The following is a 23,546-nucleotide window of genomic DNA, read 5'->3' as shown; positions in this document are numbered from 1 at the left end:
TCCATTCCCTTTTGTGTACCTAATGCTGAATACGCCACCGGGAGGGGGGGGGAAGAACCACATACACTCAACTCTTGAGGGCAGGCAACCACAACTTTGTTGGTTACAGCAGCACTACTCTTTGTGGAGCCCTGGGAATTGAGGCAGAGCATATGCAGTCCAATGTTATGCAGTTACTCACACTGTTTCTAAGCCAATGACTGGGCTTCTTCCAGGAGTGACAGTCCACTGTAGACCATCCAGGTGTATGTCGCGTTGTGGCTCCCTGCTATGCCAGGGGCAAGACTAAGTATACAGCCCTTTGAGATCATTGAGACTTTGCTCCCAGGTACCTTATAGGAATTCCCTTAGCACCAGGGTGAGCATGTGTGTGCCTCCCACCCCCCAGCCCTGGATCCGCCCCAATGACCCAAACCACCAATCCCAAAGCTGTGATGGGAAAAAGCTAAGAACCACACAAGAAAACCCAGACGGAGGGGGAAAGACACCTAATCAGAGCTGAGACATGAATGGGACAAAATACAATATTTAGTCACACTGTTAAATTTAGATATGCAGACATGTCAGGTCCATGGGGAAGGCTGTCAAGGGAAAGATGAGTACAATTGAGGAGTTGTAACTGAGACCCAGAGAAGTGTTTGGGAGAGAGCTGACTCTTCTGAGGAATGAAACAGACATTATAGACAGGCTGCAATTAGAGCTTTAATGTTGGGAGAGCTGTGACTGTGGCAGGCTTTTGTATTTTTGAAATCAAATTTCAAAGGAATCTCCTTTTTTTTAAAAGCCCAGTCAGAAAAAAAAAATAACATAATTTACATGCTCCAGGAAGTGAGAGAACCTCCTGGCGTTACAGTTATACACAATGAGGTCTTAGGTCATAATTACAGGAGAAATATCTCTATCTATTATTTCTGTTTCTGCCCTGAGAGATAAGGGCCTGAGAAGGCTATGAAAGAAAATACAAAGATAAAAGGAATATGTACATTTTATATGTATGATATGCTTATGCATGTGTACCCCCTTGTTTCTTTCTATGTGGGCAAATAACAACAAAACAACAAACTTCGCATAAAGAGGAAGAAGGGAAGTGAGGGAAGCTTTCATGGAAGGAAATAAATGTGCACGCAAGGAGGAAGGGCAGACAAAACTAGCAATTGGCGGTACAAGTTCAGTACAAGAAAAAGGGGAGAGAAAATGACAGGAGGTGATTAAGAATTCTTCAAGATGCCAGTGGAAAGGAGAGGGGAAATATGAAATAAAACTTTTTTAATACATTAAAATTTGGTTCAAAAGTTTTTGCCTGAAATTGAGAGAATGAGTCGCAAGATTGTTGGAGTTTTATTTGCAGCCTCGCATGCTGCCTATGGTTTGAATGGCTGCGAGGGACGTTTCTGGCTGGTGTGACTGTCAATCTATCCAGCACTAACCAATCATTCCCTTCTGCCTCTGAATTCAAAGAGAGTCCCACCTCTCTGCTGAGTTTTCTTTTTCCCTCTCTTTAGTCTGTTGAAAGCAGTGTTTGTTTGCTGCAGATCCATTAGCAACTGTAAGTAATGAAACATTCTTATATTTTCTACTACTACTGCTTCAGAGTGAGTTGTTGAGACCTTAAGTGACAGTTAATGAGAAAGGGTCCACTATCTGGGCGACTTGTAGATATTCCCCTCTGTAAATATCTATGCGTCTGCTGTATAGCAGAAAAGAATTTTAATTAAAAATTCAAACTCCATATTTTACTTGTGAAAAGTTGAACTATGGAAAGTCCCTGCTACAAGGACATTCTTGTAACAATGAAATTAGCCATTTCCATAATAGAAGTAGATGTCAATATAAAATGCTTTCAGCAATTGGCAGCTAATAACTCCAAACTCTGTTTTTGTCTGCCACAATTTTTGATGGTTCTGTAGTAGCAGAAAAGTTCCTGCAGTACCATCCTGTGATCTTTGTCATTCTCTTAAGAAAGTGCTAATTTTTATTTTTTAATTTTGTATTATTATTATTATTATTATTATTATTATTATTATTATTATTATTATTATTATTATTATTATTATTATTATTATTATTATTATTATTATTATTATTATTATTATTATTGTTGTTGTTGTTGTTGTTGTTGTTGTTGTTGTTGTTGTTGTTGTTGTTGTTGTTGTTGTTATTGTTATTGTTATTGTTATTGTTATTGTTATTGTTATTGTTATTGTTATTGTTATTGTTATTGTTATTGTTAAAACTACTATTTTCCTGACTCTAGACAGGCAGATTAAGGAAACGCATGATGACTGGGAAAGAGTAGCTTGGTTCCTATTCACTCATGGTTATTTTTTCCAGATCAACAGCACACAATTCTCTCGAGATTTTAGATTTGAAACCTTGGACCAAGGGTGAGTCCCCATGTGTCCCAGGGGAGGTCTTTTGCAGTCTCAGTGTGAGGTCTTTGTAATGTCACAGAGGTAGGGCAGGCAAATTTTGGGAGGGAAACAAGCAAGCACTACACACAACGACTAACTGGCATTGAGCCTGTGAGCCGTGGTGCCCTCTGGGAATGGTTGGAGACGAGGGCCAAGATTTCAAAGGCACCTCACACAGAGAACTTTCTCTCCTTCTAGGCCTTTTCACCCTGATATTTGCCTCTCCACATGGAGGTCCAGAGAAGCATAACCATTCCCCAGCACTTCAGCCAGCACCTTCAGGCCTGTAAACGCTAGTGGCTAATACCTAAGTCAAGAAAACTTCTGAACCCTGTTGGAAGTCCCCTCCCTTCAACGAGCCCAAACGGTGTCCTGTATTTGTTTCATGTGAACAAGGCTGTGAAAACTCTCTGTGTGTATTTATGTGTCTTGGCTCAGCTCTAAAAATCATTCACAGACATTAATATCATTGAGTCAAGGAGGACAGCTTGGTATCAAAAGCAATATATATTTATTTCATGCTAACATCTTCATTACAAGCCTTGGCCTAAAAATGTTTCTTAAGACACAGTCCTAGCAATTTATTTTTTAGCATGTTCTCTGTTCTCTTTTTTTGCAGATACTTTGTTATCATTTATTTATGTATTTATGTATTTATGTATTTATTTATTTATTTATTTATTTATTTATTTATTTATTTATTTAACTTATATGCCGCCCACACTACCTGAAGGTCTCTTATGTAAAGGATCCTGTACATAGACTCCTTATTTGAATCTTATTGCAGTTATTATACAGAGATGATGGCAGACCACGAATTTCTGTTCCTGTCTGGAGGTTTGGTAGTTGATTAACTACCATAAAAGCACAAATTCCCATTTAGAACATTTGTGGGTCTGCTTCATCTGGCACAAAAGACTCCTTTCTTTCATTCAAGGGGCGTCAGTTCTCTTCTTTCTTCTGTATATTGACCAATGAAATAGCAAAACTCCATTAATTTAACTCCCCCCCTTTCTTGACTTCAAGATGCAGTTTATTATCTCAAAAGAGAACTGTTGTTTATTAAAGCCACAAAATTCAATTGTAGATTATTTTCACCTCAGAAAGAGTTCTGATCATCCTACTCCTGGCAAAGATATGGAGGAAGCACCTGTTCTTCTGAATAAACATTTAAGGGAGGCAATGATAGCAAGGTTTGGAGCACTGAATTTGTGTGGATTTTTCATATCCTTTCCTTTTAAAATCTACTCTTAGTAGGAGACTTTGTCCATTGCTAGCCTCAGGGTAGTCGAGCAGCCAACATCTGTGTCTACTTAATGGCTAGATAAGGAGAGTGGCTTGGAGTCAGAGAGATGCAGAACAGCCAGATAAAACTTATCTTTGAATTTCCAGGTCCAGCCTTGTAACTTTTGATTAGTTTTCCCAGCCGGTTGACTAACTTCAGGTTTCTTCTTTTGAGGCTTAAAAGTCAGGATGGATTTTATTAGCTAAATGAAATAACAATAACACGACTGATTGACTTATTGAGTAAATGAATAAGATTCTGACTTATTGAGTAAATGAATAAGATTCTGTTGAAGCATAATTCCCATTACAAGCCGTCTCCATTCAATGCCACTGGTTTCTTATGGATATATTTCTTAGACCTATTTCCCCATCCCATGATAAGTGATATTTATTCTGCAATTAGTGAAAATCCTGAAGTGTATATCTTATTCATCCTTACCATATTGACCAGCAACAATCCCATTGGAATTAACAGATCGAATGAATGAATGAATGAATGAATGAATGAATGAATGAATAAACAAACAAACAAACAAACAAATCAAGCAAGCAAGCAAGCAAGCAAGCAAGCAGTCAATGCTGGGCACACCATACAAAGTTGAAATCTTAAAAAGCTGAGGATTTGATTTACATCCCTAAAGAATAAAAGGATTTTATTTTGTATGAGTCATGCTAGTGTAATGAGTGGGTCTAAATGCTGAGCATAAAAGAAAAGAAATAAAACAAGAATCAAAATCGTTTTCATGGCCAAAAGAAGTCAATGAAGATTATACACTACTATTAATTTCTAGTCTAGATAAATAATTGTGCCCTTCCGTGTTGCATTCTGGAACATGCTTTTTTGGGATTCGTCTCTGAAATATGTGTTGTTGTTGCTTTGACTTAGATACCACCACTTTGTCCCCAGCAAGTCTGATGCTCATTTTATTGACCTCAGAAGGATAGAAGGCTGAGTCAGCCTTGAGCCAGCTACCTGAGTTTGTTGGGATCAAACTCAGGTCATGAACAGAGGCTAAAGTGCAGTACTGCAGTTAAACCACAGTCCCAAGGGGCTTGCTAGGCAATAGAATCAATTTTTGCCTCTTTCAAAAAGCAGTAGAGCTAAGTGACAGTACATCTGGAATCCTTTATCAAAGTTAGAAAGATAAGGTGTGGAACTGGTATCAAAATGTTACAGAAACAAAAAGACTGCTCCTCTATATGGTTGCAGCCAGCCATGTGTCTTCCACAAGGATTTCTATGCACCCCAATACTAGTTCTTCCATGGTGCCATTTCTAATCTGATTTTCCATTTCTAGCTATCATTCACCTTTCCATGTCTTCTTCCTCATGGGGCTGGTTTCCCATTCCCTTATGTTTCTTTTTCAAAAATAATTGTATTCCTAAAAATCTCAGCATTTTCTCAAGAATTTTACCACTTTTTGTTTGTTTGTTTCTCAGAGGCTCTGTTTGGGCAACAATCCAGTCAATACACACTGAGGGAATTCACTGTTAGGTTTAGGGGCTACCCACTTGGAGTGTACATACCTGCACAGAGATGCTGCAATGTGTATAAGCCCTTTATTCACCAAGCTGTGTACCTAACTTTAAACCCTGGAATAATTGACATTGGGATATAATGCTGTGGCACGGTCTGTTCCATTCTTGTTCACATTCCCTATTAAATGCAAAGCTCTCTTTACTGTGTTGAATCTTATGGCTTTAGCACTGATCTAAAGAGATTTCTTTACAGGCCCATAGATCTTCACGCTTTCCCAATCAGCTTTGTTCAACAAGAGCAAATGAAATATGTTTTGGTATCTTTCTCCCTGGCCATAAAGTGCTGCACAAACAATAATCCTTATAGTTTGCTGGCCTTTAGGGCTTATTAAAGTATGTTTTTCGGGGGGGGGGGGAGAGAGAAGCATTCACAGTGCTCATAAGAGCTGGCAAAATGCAGAGAATCCCCCAATTATGGGTAAAATTTTCATCCGTTGCTTGCGGGAGTGATACGGCTGTATCTCGTTCTCATGAATGGGAAGGCCATGTGAGCAATATGCCCCCTGGCTACACGAAGGTTCATAGACTGAGACTGATGACCTGGTGCTGTGAGAAAGCACAGTTTCACTGAGATAGGAAATGAACCATTTCCAGCAATGTCTATGTGGTTACAGCACTCCCTTTTCTGGCATAGGTCACATCGGCTCAAGAGAGCTCACAGGTTGTGCAAGCCTGCCCTGAAGCTCATGCGATCTTGTGACATGAGCTCCATGGTGAGTCTGCACAGCTTTATACCACCGGAAATCTGGATACCTGAAGGACCACCTCCTTCCATATGAGCCTACCCGGCAGTTAAGATCTAGCCAAGGGGCTCTTTTGAGAGAGCCGTCCCTCAAGGAGGTAAGAGGGATGGCTTGCAGACAAAGGCACATTTTTGGCAGCTGCCCCCAGACTATGGAATGCCCTCCCGACTGAGATTCGTCTGGCGCTGACGCTGATGACATTTCGGCGCCAGGTCAAAACCTTCCTGTTCCAGAAGGCTTTTAATTGAAATGACATCAACTGTGGGTCCTGATGGCAATTTTAATTGTACTTTAATGATTTTATCTTTTATTGTATTTTAGTTGAATTTTAATTTTTGTAAGCCGCCCAGAGACCTTTGGGTAGAGTGGGCGGCATATAAGTTAAATCAATCAATCCATCAGGAGGCTATGTCTTTGTGATATCACATGGGAGGGCTCTTGACACGTCACAGGATAGGCCAGGAAGGGTTGGGTGCTGGTGGTGGTCCGGAAGTGTTTCTGGATCAGCTGAGGTGGAAACAAGTACACAAAACAGCAGAGCAGATCCCACTAAGTCTCAGTCAGTACCCTGAGACCTGTCATCCCTGCCTGTGGCTTGCCGGGTCCTTGATTAGGCGAAAACAAGATGTCTGAGAAGCCCACACATTTGATTTCCTTGAACCCATCTCAGGCAAGCCTGCTCTAGTGACTGATAACCATATTGCTAGAAGTCAGGACATTAGCTGAAGTCTCAGGAAATTGCTGTGCTTCTTTAGGTCTCCAGGTCATGAGGCAAATCTCAGGAGAAGCACAGGAGGAGGAGGAGGAGGAGGAGGTAGGCACACCAACAAGCTAGGAGGAAAGGGGCAGACTAGCTGAAAACCCCTTGATGCCCTATTTGAAGGGAGACAACGAATGGAGCATCAGGGCTGCGATTTGGCAACTTCTTCTTCTATAAGCTCCGGTGACCTTCAAGTGGAGCCTGAAAAGAACTTTCCCATAGACTGGCGAGAAGCCTTCCCGAAGTCCTAGCAACAGTATAGAACGTGAAAGATACCACACACCCATGTCATGTGTGCAAAAAGAAAGCCTCATGACGCAGTGGTGAAACTGCAGTACTGCAGGCAAGACTCTACTCACAGCCTAACTTTGATCCTGACAGATTCAGGTACCCAGGCTCAAGGTTGACTCATCCTTCATCCTGCCAAGGTCGGTACATTAAGAACCCAGCTCACTGGACAGGGGGCAATGTGTAGCCTGCACAATTAAATTGTAAACTGCCTAGAGAGTGCTCTAAGTGCTACAGGGCAGCACATAAGCAGCACACTCTGCTTTAAGCTCCTGTGGGATGAAATCCTTAGCAGGAATAGGACCAACTGCTACAGTTGTTGGATACATTCCGTTCCCAGCTTGGCTGCTGAACACTTGTTTTCTTTCCTGGCTTGTGGGTTGCCATACCATACAGTTGGAGAAATTTTACCCTGATTCCTGGCCCTTTTTTTACTTGTTCAAGAAGCCAATCTGCTGTCTTCCCAATCTCTGACTGCCCTGCATCTATGACGTCGCCAAGGCATAAACCAATGATATCACAAGGGTCTGCGCCTTCTGTGTCAGGTTTCAACTATGATATCTCAAGGAAATCTAGTATTGCTAACCTAGCAAACTTATAATAATGTAGGCATCCTTCAGTCTTGAGAGATTATGGTAGTGTGCTCTGAATAGAGATCTTGGAACAGCATCTAGTGTGGCTGAGAAGGCCAATTTGAGAGTGACAATCCCTTCCACACTGAAGACAAATACAATCTGTCCCCTGTCCAGCTCCCTGATTTTGCTGGTTTTGGGACTGCCTCTTTGCCTCAGCCTTCTGAACAAGTATCTTACACTTTAACTGTAATATTTTAATGTGAGCTTTCATTGACAAGTCCACTTCCTCAGACATAATAAGAGAGAGATGGCAAATATTTATACATGGCATCAAAATACAGATTGTGCTTGGTTGGTTGGTTGGTTGGTTGGTTGGTTGGTTGGTTGGTTGGTTGGTTGGTTGGTTGGTTGGTTGGTTGGTTGGTTGGTTGGTTGGTTGGTTGGTTGGTTGGTTGGTTGGTTGGTAAGAAAGTCAATGGGTATTTAACAGTAGGGTAATAGCCTCTTTAATATGCAGGTACATTCCACTGAAGCTTGTGCAGTAAAGGATGCCATGAATGACAATGGTAGAATAAAATGAATGTTGATTATACTGAGAATACTGGCCTTTTACAGTTACTAATGATCATTTCTTTATAGGAGGTTGTTTGTTATAGTTCACACATCACAATGATATGTGAATTACCCCAGGCAATGGATACCACAAGAACAACATAGCAATGAGTTAGGACTCTCTTGTTTATCTTTGTTTTTTTTTTAGGTGAATCTGTTGAAGAAGAATATATATCTCTTGTCTTATATTTCCTGTTACATCATATATTGCTGTATTCTGGGCAATGTAATTTCTCCCCTTCCCCAATAATAGGATAATTTTGCAGTGTAACTATAACATTGCATTCTTGCTAGGCAGGAAGCAAGGCATGGAGGAAAAAAATCAAAGGCTATGGCTGAACTAAATGGCAGAGCAGGAATATCATATGGCTCAAGCGCTGGCTCATGCTGTACTCTATGCTGCTGATTTATGCTCTGTTGTGGAATGCAGGTGCGAAGAACGTGGATGGGAAAGGACCATGTGTTTTCCACCACAGACCTGAAGCTTGTAGCATTGAGATATTTTCTTTACAAGCAAACTTAAAGGTAACTGACATATTTTTAAGACATGAGAAATAAACATTAACTACAATAATAGCTAGCTCAGAACAATACCTGTAGCTAGTTAATACTTCTAAAAGGCAGCTTTTCAGCCTCTGTTCTTGGACCGTGTGGTGAGGATGTGTGCCTCCCATTATGAAGTAAAATCAGGCCAAGAGGAAAGGGGTCGTGACACTACTGCCCAGTTGTTAATTATTGCTGGAGTGCTTTTAGTATGGTGGGGCAACAAATGTTAATTACTGCAGAGTGACACATACATGCTTTAGTTTAAATACCATCCAGGTGCATTGAGTGTATGGGCCTTGAACTTCCCCTCAGTCTATGCATGAATTTTCGGCTCAAGGACAACATTTGCTAAGCTTCTAGTTCTCTGAAAAATATAAATCTATCTGGACACACAGAGGGAGACGTATGGTACAAAGTGTACTTTTTCAGAATTCAGAAGTCATTGGGTTTCATTACAGAGGAATTTTTAAAAATCCCAGATGTTTGGCTTTCACTAAATGCATGGCTGTATCTGTAGTAAACAAGAGACTCCAATGAAAGTACTCCAATGGTACCACAGAAACCATTGTGCCGGAAGTGGAAGAACAGATTATTTGGTTCTCTGGGAATAAAGGAAACCGGTATTTGTTCATGTCTGACTTCTTGTATAGGAAGAATGTAACATTAGGCTTTTGTTATTGGAAAAATCTAGCCCTCATGGCTGCAAATACAAAGTATATGCTCCTTCCTTTTGCTCCTTGATGTCATTTAAAAATAGATCTGTCCATCACTTTATATGGAGATGAAAGAAAAGTCTGTCATTGTCAAACATACAAAGAGAGAGATTTAGCCATTATTCCATTGCCATCAGGTTGAGGAATCTTCATTTAAATATTGGCATGCCTGGTGCATAGGTTTACATTTTATATATTCCTTACCATCTAAATACTGAACTACATTTGAAACGTAGTTCAACAAGCATGCTTTCATACAATTTAGCTGTAAGATGAAGCTGAGATTCCTTTCACCCTGCTTTTCAAAAATTTTAACAGCTTTATGTCTAGTTCTAAGGAAAACTAGCTGCTGAAACTCCTGCTTTTTCTTTCAGGTTTTCCCCCCTATTTTTACTTATTTATGCTAGGAAGGAAGCTTGCTTGAGAGTTATCCAGAAGTAGCATGTTTTCAGTGACATCTCTAACACCGATTTACAAGGTTTTCTGTCACCTTCTTTAAGACTTGCTTTTTGCTGGATTAATTCAAAGTGGTACTCCACAAGATGGTGTCTTTTTCCTAGGGGTGAACAAATTTGTCTGTTTCGGTTGCTGTCGCTTTTGAACTTTTGAAGGACAAATTCCTTCCATTATGTTTTTCATTAGTCTGTAAATGTTTTGGTTAAAATTCTGCACTAAGATCCATATACTTTTTTTTTTTTTTTTTTTTTTGTAATGTGCTTCCCCTAATGAATGCACTTTTGCCTTCAATTCTCCTAATGCAGGGATTGGCAGAAGATAAATCAGGGTTAACTATTAGATCTCTGGTGATTTGTCACAGATCAGTAAGGCTTTGTGTTTGATGATTGTTTAACAATGGAAAGAAAGAGAATAGATCTTCCATGTTCTGAATTATATTACTGAAAAGCAGAAGTTTTAAGAGGTCGGGCATAACTAGGGATAGTTTTTGTATGAAAGAAATGTGACTTGTATATAGTTCTGGGCTCAGAACTCTTCATGACTTATAAATTCTTGGTCCTGGAACAATTCTAAGTATAATTTTTTCCCCAAAGGGAAAAAGTGTCCTGTAAATAAACTGTGCTGCTGATTTTGATATTTTTTCCTGCCATCCAGACAATGCAAAGCTTAATCAGACATACCCAGTGCTTTCTCCTCTGCCTTTTCATGCTTTTTTTTTTTTGTATGTGCTGAAGGCATTGTTTGTTTTGTCCCAGAGTTTGTTCTGGAACAACAGGATTTAGCGCTGTGGCACCTTCTCCAATAGAGGCTCCTGGGCATAAGCTTTGAATTCACTCACAAATGTGCCTCTGTGTATCAGAACTCTTGCTTATCTGGACAGGCATTATGTCTTTCTCATCAGGCAGAGGATGCTGGATCTCAGGATTTAAGTAAAAGAGAGGGGGAAAGCTTGCAGGCCTTAGGTCTGCCCACTCTTTTCTTAATGGTCCCATGTTGAAAAACTATATCCCCATGTATGTAGTTTGGTACTTAATTTGTAGCTGGAGGGCTACACTGCGAAATCCAGAAACATGCAAAAGCTTAAGGAGACCTATGTTCTGATTCATATGTTAGTTTTTCAAGTGCAGATTTAAAATTGAATTTGACTGATTTGAATTAAAATAAGAATCAAATAAATTCCTCCCCAGTTCCCCCCTTATCCTGCCAGTGAAGGTGGAAAATGCTTCTTGAACAACTGGACTTGTTCATACATGTACATGTTTGGAACAAATATTTGATTTCCAGGTGTTCATTTAAGCCTTCATTTTCTACAAAAAGGAGAGGAGAGTAGCTTTTCTAAATAAAGCCTAGTGAAGAACTAAATGTTTTTAAAAAATGTTTTAAGAGCAAACTACCAGAAATTAAAAGCAGTTGAAATAAATAGCAGTATAAAAGATAAGGTGTTGGTTTCTTCAGTCATATGTACAGGATTTCTGGTGCTAGTTCTGTCCTAGAATCCTTTGTGAAGGCTTCGTTGCAAATGTTCATTGTGATATGGTTATATAGGCGTGACCCTGCTGCAGCTGCTATAGCAACTGCCTTTGGAAGATCAGTACATTTATCAGATATAGATTTAACTGGTAGACACACTGACATCATCACCAGTAATCTGCCCCCAATTGTCTGAGGGTCACACATTTATGTGGAGAACCTAGCATGTGACTATCTAGGCCACCTAGACAAAGTTATAGCTCACAACTGTGTAAAGAATGAGCTCTTTCAACAGCAGACCCTGAGCTTGAATTGTATTCCTGGATATACATTTTAAGAACCACTGAGCTACCTAGCCAGCTTGAAATGAGAAAGCAGAACACAATTTCTTTATATATATATGATGTCAGTTCACTATATTCAGCATTTATGTGGGATTATGATCCCTGACCATTTAGAATCTCAGATTCTTAGCTGCCAGTGCAAATTGTGCCACAGCATATGTAATGTACAACGGTGTATCAGCAAGCAATCGGCAAGCTGTTTCAGTGGTGGTACAATTAAGATACATCTGAACGATGGGTGCCAGAAATCTTTCTCTAGGATTTTCATAGAGAGGACAGAACAGTAAGTAGTGAGTTAAATCCTCAATCTGGTCAAAGCCAAAAACACATTTTTATTCCTCATCTGGAATTACTTTATATCTCCCTTCGAGGTATGCTGAGGCCATCTGTCCAAATCTGTAAAAGCTTTGTGAATCTGGGGAAAAGTCAGTGACTCAAAATATTTTGGTTTTGTGTGATTCACCTGAAGTTGGGGATATCAGGTAGAAAAACGGGACCCAACAATAGCTACCCTATCCTGACTGGCATCAAGGTCAAAGATCCAGTTCCTAAAGTCACAGAAACTTAAACTAAGGCACTTTTCCATCAGAAGATTGCAAACCTTTAATTTTTGGTGACGTTGCTGTGCCCAGCCACCAGACTTTAGTTGTTCTAGCCAGCAGTACTTTGTCAGGGAGGAGTCCTCCAAGCTGTTCCTCTATGCCAATACCTAAAATAAGCCAGATCAATTCTAGCGGCAATTGAGGGTAGGCTTTATTCAGCTCTGAGATGAGCCGAGGGAGTTCCTGGGGGGAACCCCAATATCAGCCTCATGAATTTGTTCTGCAAGATTTCCAATTTGAGCTTGGCTGTCTCTCCCCATAGTTCTGTCCCATAGAGCATTTGTGCTAGAATTTTGGTAACAAATACCTTGAGAACAGGATTTATCTGCTGGCCTCCTCTGCCATAAAAAATCTTTTTAATTTCCCTTTTGATCTGGTGCTCGATAAAATGGTGGCATTTAGATGCTGTCTCCAGGAGAGGTTCTCACAAAATTACAGGCCCGAATATTTAAAGGAGTGTGCCCGCACAATAGGGTGACCATCCAGTTTTGCTTAAGGACTCTCTTTCCAAAGACCATAATCTTTGTTTTGTTGTACTGTAGTTGATTATTAGCCAATGGCAAGTAACAATGAAAACAATGAAAATTAGATCAACAAAAAATTTCAAATCCATAGCAGCTTAATAAAAGCCTTGCTTCAATAGGAAGATGGACAATGGTACAAATGGCCAGACCACAACTCTCTTAAAAATGGGTTCTAGCTAGGTGTGTTGTGGCCCACAAGCTGCTCTAAGGAAACCATTCTATAAAGGTTGTGCCACAGCTAAAAAGGCTCCGCTCTTTATGAACAGTTATCATGTTTCAGTTGACCTGGGTCCATGGAACTGGACTATAGAAGTTGAACAAAACATACCAGGAAAGCAATGGCTTAATGTGGGTCATACATTAAATTTGGTCCATGCGCTTGTTATTTCAAGAATAGACTATTACAATGCTCTCCAAATTGGGCTGCCTCTGAAGGCAGTTCAGAAGCTGCAGCAAATGCAGAACACAGCAGCCAGGCTGGTTTCTGGAACATCACAAATTGATCAGATACTAACATTAACATTCAAAGCCCTTCACAGTTTAGGGGCCTTGCTACCTGTCTGAGTGCCTCTCCCTCAAAATGTCTCCCTGTCTGACCTCATATACTGGTATATTGCAGGCAATAACCCCAAGGGAGGTCCAAAAGTCTGTCATACAAAATTGGGCCTTCTCGATGGTCATTCCATCACTTTGCTTCCACCTGAGGTACGATCAGTCCCTTTGTGCCCTGGTTTTAGGAGACAGGTTAATACCTAGCTTTTCTCAAAGGCCTTCTTTAGTCTCAGAGTAATCTTGCCAATCTATGCATCTTTTTTCCTCCTTGTTTATCTGCCCTATTTTCGCTGCTTTTGTTGTACTTAATATTGTTAATTTTTTTAGTCTCTTTCTTACTAGGAATTTTATATTTTGTTTTTGCATTTCACATTTATCAATTATGCTGGTGTTATTGGGGTTGTTTGTGTTATTCTGATGGCTCTGCCACTAATTGGATGGAATGAATGAATGAATGAATGAATGTTATCTATCTATCTATCTATCTATCTATCTATCTATCTATCTATCTATCTATCTATCTATCTATCTATCTATCTATCTATCTATCTATCTATCTATCTATCTATTTATTTATTTATTTATTTATTTATTAGATTTCTACCCCACCCCTCTAGACCATGTCTGCTCGGGGCAGCTTACATACTGTAGGTAAAAACAGAACAATATAAAATATATAAAATCATAAATTTACAATTTTAATAAAATATATGCATTTTTATATATTATGGCTGAAATTGTGTTGCTCTGTGTAACCAAAGGTTTAACAGTCACTCGTTCCTAGCTGGTAATTAACAAGTCACCACTTGGATTCTCAGTGGCTTGAACACCTGCTGGCTCACATGCTTGAGATTTCCATGGGGACACTTTTATTGCCAGCTCGGAATGAATGGGTGTTACATCTTTTGTCAGACAAAGTAACAGGATTATAGCCTCTATAACCATCCTCAGGACCTCAATGATATATTGAGAGATGAGCATTCTGAATATTGAAACAACCACTGGCAAACATGTATCTCATATAATGCTAGTAAATCAAGGTTGCATTTAGAAAGTATCGGTAAATGTTTTTACCACTGGAGATGGGCTCTCTCTCTAAATCCCAGAAGAGCCAACAATTGAATGACTGCAGGATAATAAGGAATTTGCTGGATCAATGTTGGAAAATGCTGGTAGAGATGGTATGGCTACGTTTTTCAGCCAACAGACACAAACAGTGATGGTTTGTCCACAAAACAGGATGCTGCCCAATCTCAAACTCAGGCTACACCCAGCAATCCCCTTTCTGCCTACCTCTTTATAAGAGGTGGAAAGCATATCTATTAGCATATGTATATGAATGCTTGTCTGCTTATCTGCCTGCTGGCATGTGTGTGCCTTTGTGCATGTATTTCTGTGTATATGTTTTTGACTACCTACTTCTCCATCTTGCTTTGATCATCCTTTTGGACAGTGTCCTCCACCCCACCAACCACAATGGACAGCTTCCATCATTTCAGGTGGATATTTCCTCACACACACACACCCACGCTTTCAGAACTACAATAGCTTACTACCATCAGTTTTCTATAGCAAGGAAATTTAGTCAGTCTTCAAGCATTTGCACTTCATAGTTAAAAGTCAAACTAAAGGAATCAACATTCTAAAGCATCTCTCTCTTTGTATAAAAATAACTGCCTCTTACGTTTTTCTCCCCTCGTTCATTTTGAGCATTAATTAGAACAATCTAAATAATACCAAATGAAACTGACTAAGTTAATGAACATAATTCTTTAGCAGTGCATTCAGAAACCCCATTTATGTGCAGCTGCCTGCCATCCCCTTACATTAGCTTCCTGCCATTCCAATTGCAAATTCGCCAGCAGTCCCCGAACTGTGAGACCCAGCTCCCTGGGGCACTGCCAAACCCAGCCAGGGGTGTTGCAGAATTCTGAATGCTACTCAGGTTGTGCTTTCTGCCCTTTCCATTCTCTTCCCCCCTCAAAAAAATTATTGTATTTGGGGGAGCTGCAGCCAGTGGCCAGTAAGTCAAAGGAGCCAAGAGTTGAAAACGTTTGGGAACCATTGGCTTCCACAGTATTTTATTCTTATATATTTCATTTTGACATACGGTATCTCTTATATCCCAAGGTAATAGGGTTCAAATAGAAGATCCTAAAGTTGCCCCAAAGATATGAATGACCCCTAAGACACTTTCTTCATAGCTAAATACCTGTTTCTCAAGATGGTAAAGAAGTACTGCCCATGGACAATAATTGCTTTTTAATGTGTAGTGCCTAGAGGAGGCACAACTGTGGTTCTTCAGATGGTTTCAAGACCTTGACAGGATGGCAAAAAGTGTTGCTTTTATACCACTGCATAGTGCTTAAAGCACTCTCTTAGCCAATGAGAGTAGCTGGGAGTTGCGCCTAACAACAACTATAGATGGCCACGCTTTATCACCCTTGGGTTAGAGTGTTGAACTAAGACTGGGGAGATCCAGCTTGAAATCACAACAGTGGCCCCTCAAGATATTGTTGTACTGCAACTCTCATCAGTCCTAGCCAGTGATGCAGGAGCACAATTGTTGCCGTTGACAAGTTCTGGAGATTTACATGCTGCCCACACGTTTCTTGGATCATGAAGATCACTAACAGTTATAGGACTGCAGCCTCACTCAACTTACAAAATTGTTGTGTAGAAAAAACAGAAAGTGAGGTTACTGGCACACCGCTCTGAGCTGCCTTGACAAAAGGTGATTTAAAATGTAATAAATAATGATTCAAACACAAAGTGTGTTTCATCCACAAGTGAGATGTTTTGATTGCCAGGTCTCTGTATTTTGTTAGTTTTTCTAATTCTTTATTTTCAACTCTGGCATCCCCTGGAATTGCATTGTCAATGATCAGACATTTCTTCGTTCTATTACTACTATGTCTATTATTGCTATTGCTATAGATGGATGACTGATTGCAAGTCATCTGCGCCCAACTCCAGATGTTGTTGAATGCCTACTCTCATTAGCTCCCACCCACATGGTAAAGGGTCAGGGATGATGGGACTTCTTCAAACATCTAAAAGGCACAAGGCTGTCCTTGGGAGACTTAAACAAGCAAAACCAGAATGATATGCGAGTGAATGTTTTTTCATGCTTCCATTTTTCATACATCCATATGGAAAGCATCATATGCATCTCTATCATCCCTCAGTGGAAATGTTTGAATTTTCCAATAAGATATTGCTGTGGGCAGAAGGAAGGCAGCATCAGGTTCATAGGGATCCTCTCTGCTTCCCATTCATCTGTTTTTATTCATTTTATTCAAACAACAACAACAACAAAGCCTTTCCCAGATTAGTATCTGATGTTAGCACAAAAGCACATTTGCAGGAACTTTTGCAAAGAGTGTGGACTGGAGAGCTATGCTTTTCTCCCTCACCCTGTAGTCATTAAAGATTCTTAAAACTTTCCTTCTTAAATGTGAAATGCTCTGAGGCATTGTTTAATTTGAAATGCACTCAGTCAATTCTGTAATTCCTGTTGTTGTGTTTGCTGTTGCACGAGTCGGGTCATTTGATGGGACTCAGCCCCACCAGCATGAGAGCTGTCATTTGCAAGGCTGCTGCTGATGCATAGAAAGGTCTTATTAATCTTTATTTAATGCGCCCATAGGAGAGGGGGGGGGAAACAAAATAAACACAGAAATAATAAAGCATATGTATGCATTAAGGAATCCCTCTGGGCATTCAGGCTGTATTTCTCATATCTCGGAAAGGTAAAAATGGCAAGTTGTATTAGCCAAGTGCAAGACACAAAAGGCAATATTCATTTCACAGCAGGCGTAAGTTATGCTAATGGGAACAACTTCAGGGAAAATAGCAACACAATATTCTATCCATTGGAATAATACAATTTAATAAGTATTTGTTATAAAAAGAAGCCGACAAATTTTGCTAACTTTCCCGTTCACTTATTTTCCCAGGCTTGTTGTTGTAATTTCCCTTACAGGAAAGGGGGTGAAAAAAAGGTGAAATGCCCAAGAACAGTGTAGGCTGAAAAGGAGAAGATACTTGCCATGTCTCTTTCGTATCCACAGAAAATATAAGGGTTCAAAGACACCAGCCCTTTTGGGAATCGTTGGCTCAGAGCACCTGGAGAACCTTTAGCTGGTAGTCTCCAAAGCTGTATTTTATTCTTGCCTTTCCCCATGCACAAGGAAGCTAAGAAATGGGAGAAGTCAATTCTCCCAGCTTTGATTGTCCTCAAAGCAATGGGGAGCATATGGAGAATAGGAAGGATATCACTGCCCTTCAATGGTTGGTTGGTTGGTTGGTTTTTGGCCATCAGCTGGAGAGAAGGTGACCTCCATCGCTCAGGCTTTCCTAGCTACCTTCCTCAGATTATGCATAGGAAAATAGCTGAGAAAAGCATTTGAGGCTGTTGAGGGTTTTTTAAAGTCATGTGTACTTTAAAAGTATGGCATCCCAATACAATTCAATAGTGAACCTGGCAAGGGTGTGTGTATATACAAGTGTGAGTGCACGTGAGTGGATAGATGGATGGATGTGGTACATGTGAATAGAAAAGCTGCCTTTATGTGTGGGTATTTGCCTTGATCCTATTTCATCCTTCCACTCCAGTTCTGCTTACAATAGACTCTCCATATCTTTCACCATTTTTGGTGTCATTTGTTTGCACTCAGCCAGCCATCATCATCATCATCATCATCATCATCATCATCATCATCATCATCATCATCATCATCATCATCATCATCATCTTGTAGGCCATGGATTACTGCAAATACAGCAGGAAGCAGAGGAGGAAAAAAGAAGCCTAAATGATTATATCAGTACAAGTAGAGAAAAATTACTTAAGGTGGTTGAAAATGGAGAATATTTTGAAAGCTACAAAAACAAATGCTCCATATAAGAAACAACAATTTGAAAACATATGGCTGGAAAAATAAACCACTAAATAGGACACATCTGAGAAATATTGATTGAAAGCATGATCATAATTCTACATTGGCATGGATAAAGCTGGGGACCATTAAGAGAGAAAGTGAAGGCTTGATTTTTGCTGCACAAAAACAAGCACTGCAAACTAAAGTGATGAAAGCTAAGAGTCAAGGAATTAGTGCTAACAGTGAATATCAACTCTGCCAAGAAAAAGATGAAACTGTCTCATACCTCATCTAAAGATTGTACAAATAAATTACAAAATTAGACATGATACAGTGGCAAAATTAGTGCACTGATCATTATGCAAAAAATATAACTTGCCAGTCTCCAAAAACTCATGAGGACATCAGGTAGAGAAGGTGTCAGAAAATGAGGAAGTCAAAATCTTGTGGTATTCCAGAGCCAAACTCATAGACACCTTGAACATAACACACCAGACATAGTAGTAATAGAATGAAGAAATATCTGGATCATTGACATTGCAGTTCCAGGGGATGCCAGAGTTGAAGCTAAAGAATTGGAAAAACTAACAAAGTACCCATCTCACTTGTGGATGAAGCACACTTCAGTGGTCCCCATAGTCATTGGAGCTTTGGGAACAATATCAAGAAGTTTCACACAGCATTATAAGCAGTTTCAGATCTCAGAAATAACACCATCATAGCTGCAAAGAACAGCAATATTAGGAGCAGCATACATACTGTGCCGATATTGAACAGATACTTAGTTTTTGGATTAAATTTTGTGTCTGTTATATAATACTAGTCAATGTTTTTATAGTTTTGATTGACTGTGCCTTAGCACTGCAAAGTTAGAAGTGGCCCTATTGATCATCAAGTCTAGCCCTTGACAAGGAGGCACAGTCGGGAATTGAACTCCGAACCTTTGGCTCTGCAGCCAGAAATCTAAATCACAGTGCTATCCTGAAGCACCAGCTGCCACTGCATTCCACACAGGTCATCCGAGTGTTTGTTACCTCCCTGAAAACATGGTATACACTGATATACTTCCATTATTATTTATTGGAATGTTTAAACAGAACTGGATACAGCTCACTGCAGAAAGCATAAGGGAATATTATTATGCATTATATAACATCTAGCATTTAATTGGGTGATTATAAGTGCTAATTGCCTTCTGGAAGTTTAATGACATTAGGTGGGTGTTCTGAGGTACTAATATATTCTTGAAAATCTGTTTTTGTATAAAATGCCAGGGGGGCACATCAGGGCATACTGCTAGGGATGTGCAACAGGCAACTAAAACAAGCTCCCAGGTCATGTGTGGGTGTGTAGATAGAATGTGGGCCTTTAGGTACAGAGAACACTCTGCGTGCTCATAAGTGTGCTATCTAGGAATACTGCAAGGTCTGGGTGGCTGCTCCTGATACTTTAGAGAAGGGTCATAGCTCGTTTTTTGCATACTAGAAGGCATTAAATACCTGTGTAGAGACATCTGCTTGAAAACACTGGAATCCTATGCTAATCTATATAGACTAATGGTGGCAATGTGGATTTCCTGCACATTTTTGTGACCATTGATAACCTCTCCCATGCCAAGATGATGATGGTGCTGGTGCTGGTACTACATCCCAGAGAACTGTGTACTAGAAAGCTCCCCTACAAAGCAGGGCATTCACTCCATGCCTTGTTTTGGCCAAAAAGCCCTTAGCTTTATTTTACTATCTTTCCCTTTGTTTCTGGATTTGATTCTTGCACTTTTTAGTGTTGGTCAGAGTTTGGCCCATAACTGGTCCTCAGGGCTGGTGGCAACACATACATGTACTCCCCCTGTATTTGTGACTTCACCAACTCTTCCATCTCCCATTTGTTGCTACCTTGATAGAAATGTACCCAATTATATCCCTTTAAAACAAGGTCCATGGACCATGCAGCTTGGCCAGTATCTTAGTCAAAGTGGGAGATCAGTCCCGTAAGTATTTCCCCACTTGGACAGTCCCATCCCCACTGATGTACCTGATATGGTACCCAGTTGTAGGAGCAATCTCACAACCAGTGCAAATCTTAGCATGCAAAAAGGAGTCTGCTGGAATGGGGGAAGTGGCATTATTATGCAATCACCTTTCTACAAATGCATAACTCAAGAAGCCTCATGATTTATTTGAATCATGTTTCTGACATGGCTTAAAAAACAAGACATGTGCTCCCCACACACTTCTCTTTAAATGGAAAATACAGGGTCTGTGTGGCGGATGGTTAATTCAGTGATGGGTTAGTGTGCAGACTCTAATGCTGGACATGGGCTACTGCAGCCTCCCAGCCCAGAAGAGCCCCATTGCCATTATAGACAATCAAGGGTGAGAACTTGAGTTGTGGGACTTAAGTTGTGTCAGTGACCCAACTCAACTGTTCCCCCCCCCCAATGACTTGGACTTGCCTCGCAACTTGGGACCCAATCACCCCTCCCTTTTTTCTGAAAGAAAAGGGCTAATTTTTAATAGATACTTGGACTTGAGATTTGGATCTCTGGACTTGGTACCAAAGACTCAGACTTGGACCCAAAGACTTGCCAACATCCCTGCAGATAATACTGTCCTGGATGGATTAAAGGGTCCACTCCATAAAAGCCCATAAAAGCTTCCTATTGCTCCTTCAGTAGCAACTTACCTGCTCATAAACTATTGTCACCGAAACAATCCTTGTAGAGTGGGGTTTAGCAATGGCCTGTAGAGATGGGGAATCCCTTCTAGGTGAACCCTTTTTCTTCAGACAAAAATGAAGGCATCCATTAGCTCTCATATCTTTCCCACTGAAATTGTTTCTTCTCACATGCAAATACAAATTGCTTGGGTGGCAACTCTGAATACAACGTTTCCTTCTTTGTGTAGGTTCTACTGGTTGTAGCAGGATGAAAAAGCAAGCAGCAACTTGCTCTTTAAAGTGGTCTGATAAGACTGCGAGTATATATAGATCTGATCTGCTTCATGAGAGGTTAGGCTTCTTCTAAACTAGCTGTTGAAAGTAGAAAAGCAAATATCAAGGTTAATAGCATCTTCCGTACTGATAAGGAAGAAATATCTGAAATGTAGTTGCCAGTTCTCTGGAGTGTCTACAGTGATCAATAACAGATTTATTCAAACGTGTGCCTTTAATTTCCCATCTGTTTGTTGCTTGCTGGAATAATCTATTGACCTTTCTGGTGATGTTAATGAACAACGTATTAATTAAAATGTCTCCTCCTTCACTTCTCTCAGATCATGATTGCTGCTTATGTGATTTACCTTCCCTCACTCTGTGAAAGGAGCACTTGTCCCCAGTCATCCTGGCATTCTGTCCTTTCAACTTTAATCTACAGTTCAAGATTACTTAGAAAATACCAGCATCTCTTTCTCAGGGTCATAGATTTCACCTTCGTTTTTAATCTCGGACTGTTTTTGCTTCCCCTATAATCATATTCCAGACCCCCTTCTGGCTTCTGGCACTTTTCACCTACCATGTAAGTTGAACGTCCCTTCTCTGGGTTGAGGGCTAGGAGAGGGAGTTTTGACCTTGCAAAGCAGTAATTTGTAAGCACCAATATTAATGCATGAGTTTTCCCGTCTCTTCTGATCAAATATAGCCTCTACTTGCATAAGCAGCACACAACCACCTGACCTATTTTTCTTCAGATCGGTTTTCAGTGGAGCCAAGATATTCAAGATGACTATGACTTTTGCCATGTGATACTTCCTTTAAAAATGACACTCTTCATACAGATGTTTAGATTTCAGTACAGACAACAATACCAGCACTTTCATGGCAAGAAGTGTGGTGAATTAATGAGTGGATAAATCTGATTCTAGACTTTGCCACATGTTCCATGCAGGCAGAAGACTGCCCTTAGAGATGGATTAACCAGACTAGGGAATATCTGTGGGTGTTTTTTTTGGGGGGGTTGTATTTTGTTTTGTTTTGGTGGGTTCCGAAAATATAGCCTCTTGACTGCAAATGATTTGTTTAAACGAAACTTTTTGTGTTTTGTTTTTTTCATGTTTCTATTAGTAATATTGTGAGTGAAAAGGATTTTGTAATTGTTGTAGAACAAAATCTGAATATGAGCGAAAGGTGCCATGTGGCTACAAAAAAGGCAAATGCTTTTTTAGAATGAATTAATAGAAGTATGACTCTATTTGGCACTGGTTAGGCCTCAACTTGAATACTGTGTCCAGTTCAAGAAGGATGCTGACAAACAAAGGAGGGCAACAAGGATGATCAGGGAGCTGGAAACCAGGCCCTATGAGGAAAGACTGAAAGAACTGGAGCTGTTTAGCCTTGAGAAAGGAAGACTGAAGGGAGATATAATAGCACTCTTCAAATACCTGAAAGGTAGTCATAAAGAGGGACGTGGTGGCACTGTGGGCTAAACCGCAGAAGCCTGTGCTGCAGGGTCAGAAGACCAAGCAGTCGTAAGATAGAATCCACGCGACGGAGTGAGCGCCCGTCGCTTGTCCCAGCTCCCGCCAACCTAGCGGTTCGAAAGCATGCAAAATGCAAGTAGATAAATAGGGACCACTTCGGTGGGAAGGTAACAGCGTTCCGTGTCTAAGTCGCACTGGCCATGTGACCATGGAAGATTGTCTTCGGACAAAACGCTGGCTCTATGGCTTGGAAACGGGGATGAGAACCACCCCCTAGAGTCGAACATGACTGGACAAAAATTGTCAAGGGGAACCTTTACCTTTACCCTTTTAGTCATAAAGAGGAGGGGTAGGGTCTGTTCACAGTCCTCTCAGAGTGCAGGACATGTAATGATTGGCTCAAGCTAGAGGAAGCCAGATTTAGGCTAAATATAAGGAAAAACTTATTAACTGTTAGAGCAGTAAAACAATGGAACCAATTACCTCAGGAGATGGTGAGCGCTCATTGCCCAGCTATCAGTTCTGCCAGTCCTGTGGTTTCCCAACTCTGTTCTTTTCTTGTCACCATCACCACCAAGAGGGGGGCAGTGAAATGACCCAAAAGAGGTTACAATTTTCTTTGTAAACTAAATGAGAGTCACTTGGGGGAAAAACCCAGAAAAGTAAAAATGCCATTCTTTTGAAATAAAATGGAAATGAACGTTTGTGCCATGAACATCCCCATCTGCCATCAGTCTATACAGAAGTAATATTCCTAAATGTCATTCTAGTGACCTTCCAACTTTGCGACAGAGCAGTTGAAGATCTGCTGTCTGTTACGCCTACT

The 23,546-nt window shown here is 40.3% G+C and overlaps 1 long non-coding RNA gene across 1 annotated transcript; it reads left to right on the top strand.

The window, feature by feature from the left end:
- Positions 1-1,511: 1,511 nt before the first annotated feature.
- Positions 1,512-22,703, top strand: LOC140704099 (uncharacterized). Its single transcript, XR_013542805.1, has 3 exons — positions 1,512-1,546; positions 2,332-2,384; positions 2,610-22,703. It is a non-coding gene; the product is annotated as an uncharacterized LOC140704099 (long non-coding RNA).
- The last annotated feature ends 843 nt before the right edge of the window (positions 22,704-23,546 follow it).

Source organism: Pogona vitticeps, chromosome 2 (assembly GCF_051106095.1).
Source record: "Pogona vitticeps strain Pit_001003342236 chromosome 2, PviZW2.1, whole genome shotgun sequence".
Taxonomy (NCBI): domain Eukaryota; kingdom Metazoa; phylum Chordata; class Lepidosauria; order Squamata; family Agamidae; genus Pogona; species Pogona vitticeps.
This window is presented reverse-complemented; position numbering and strand designations above follow the sequence as displayed.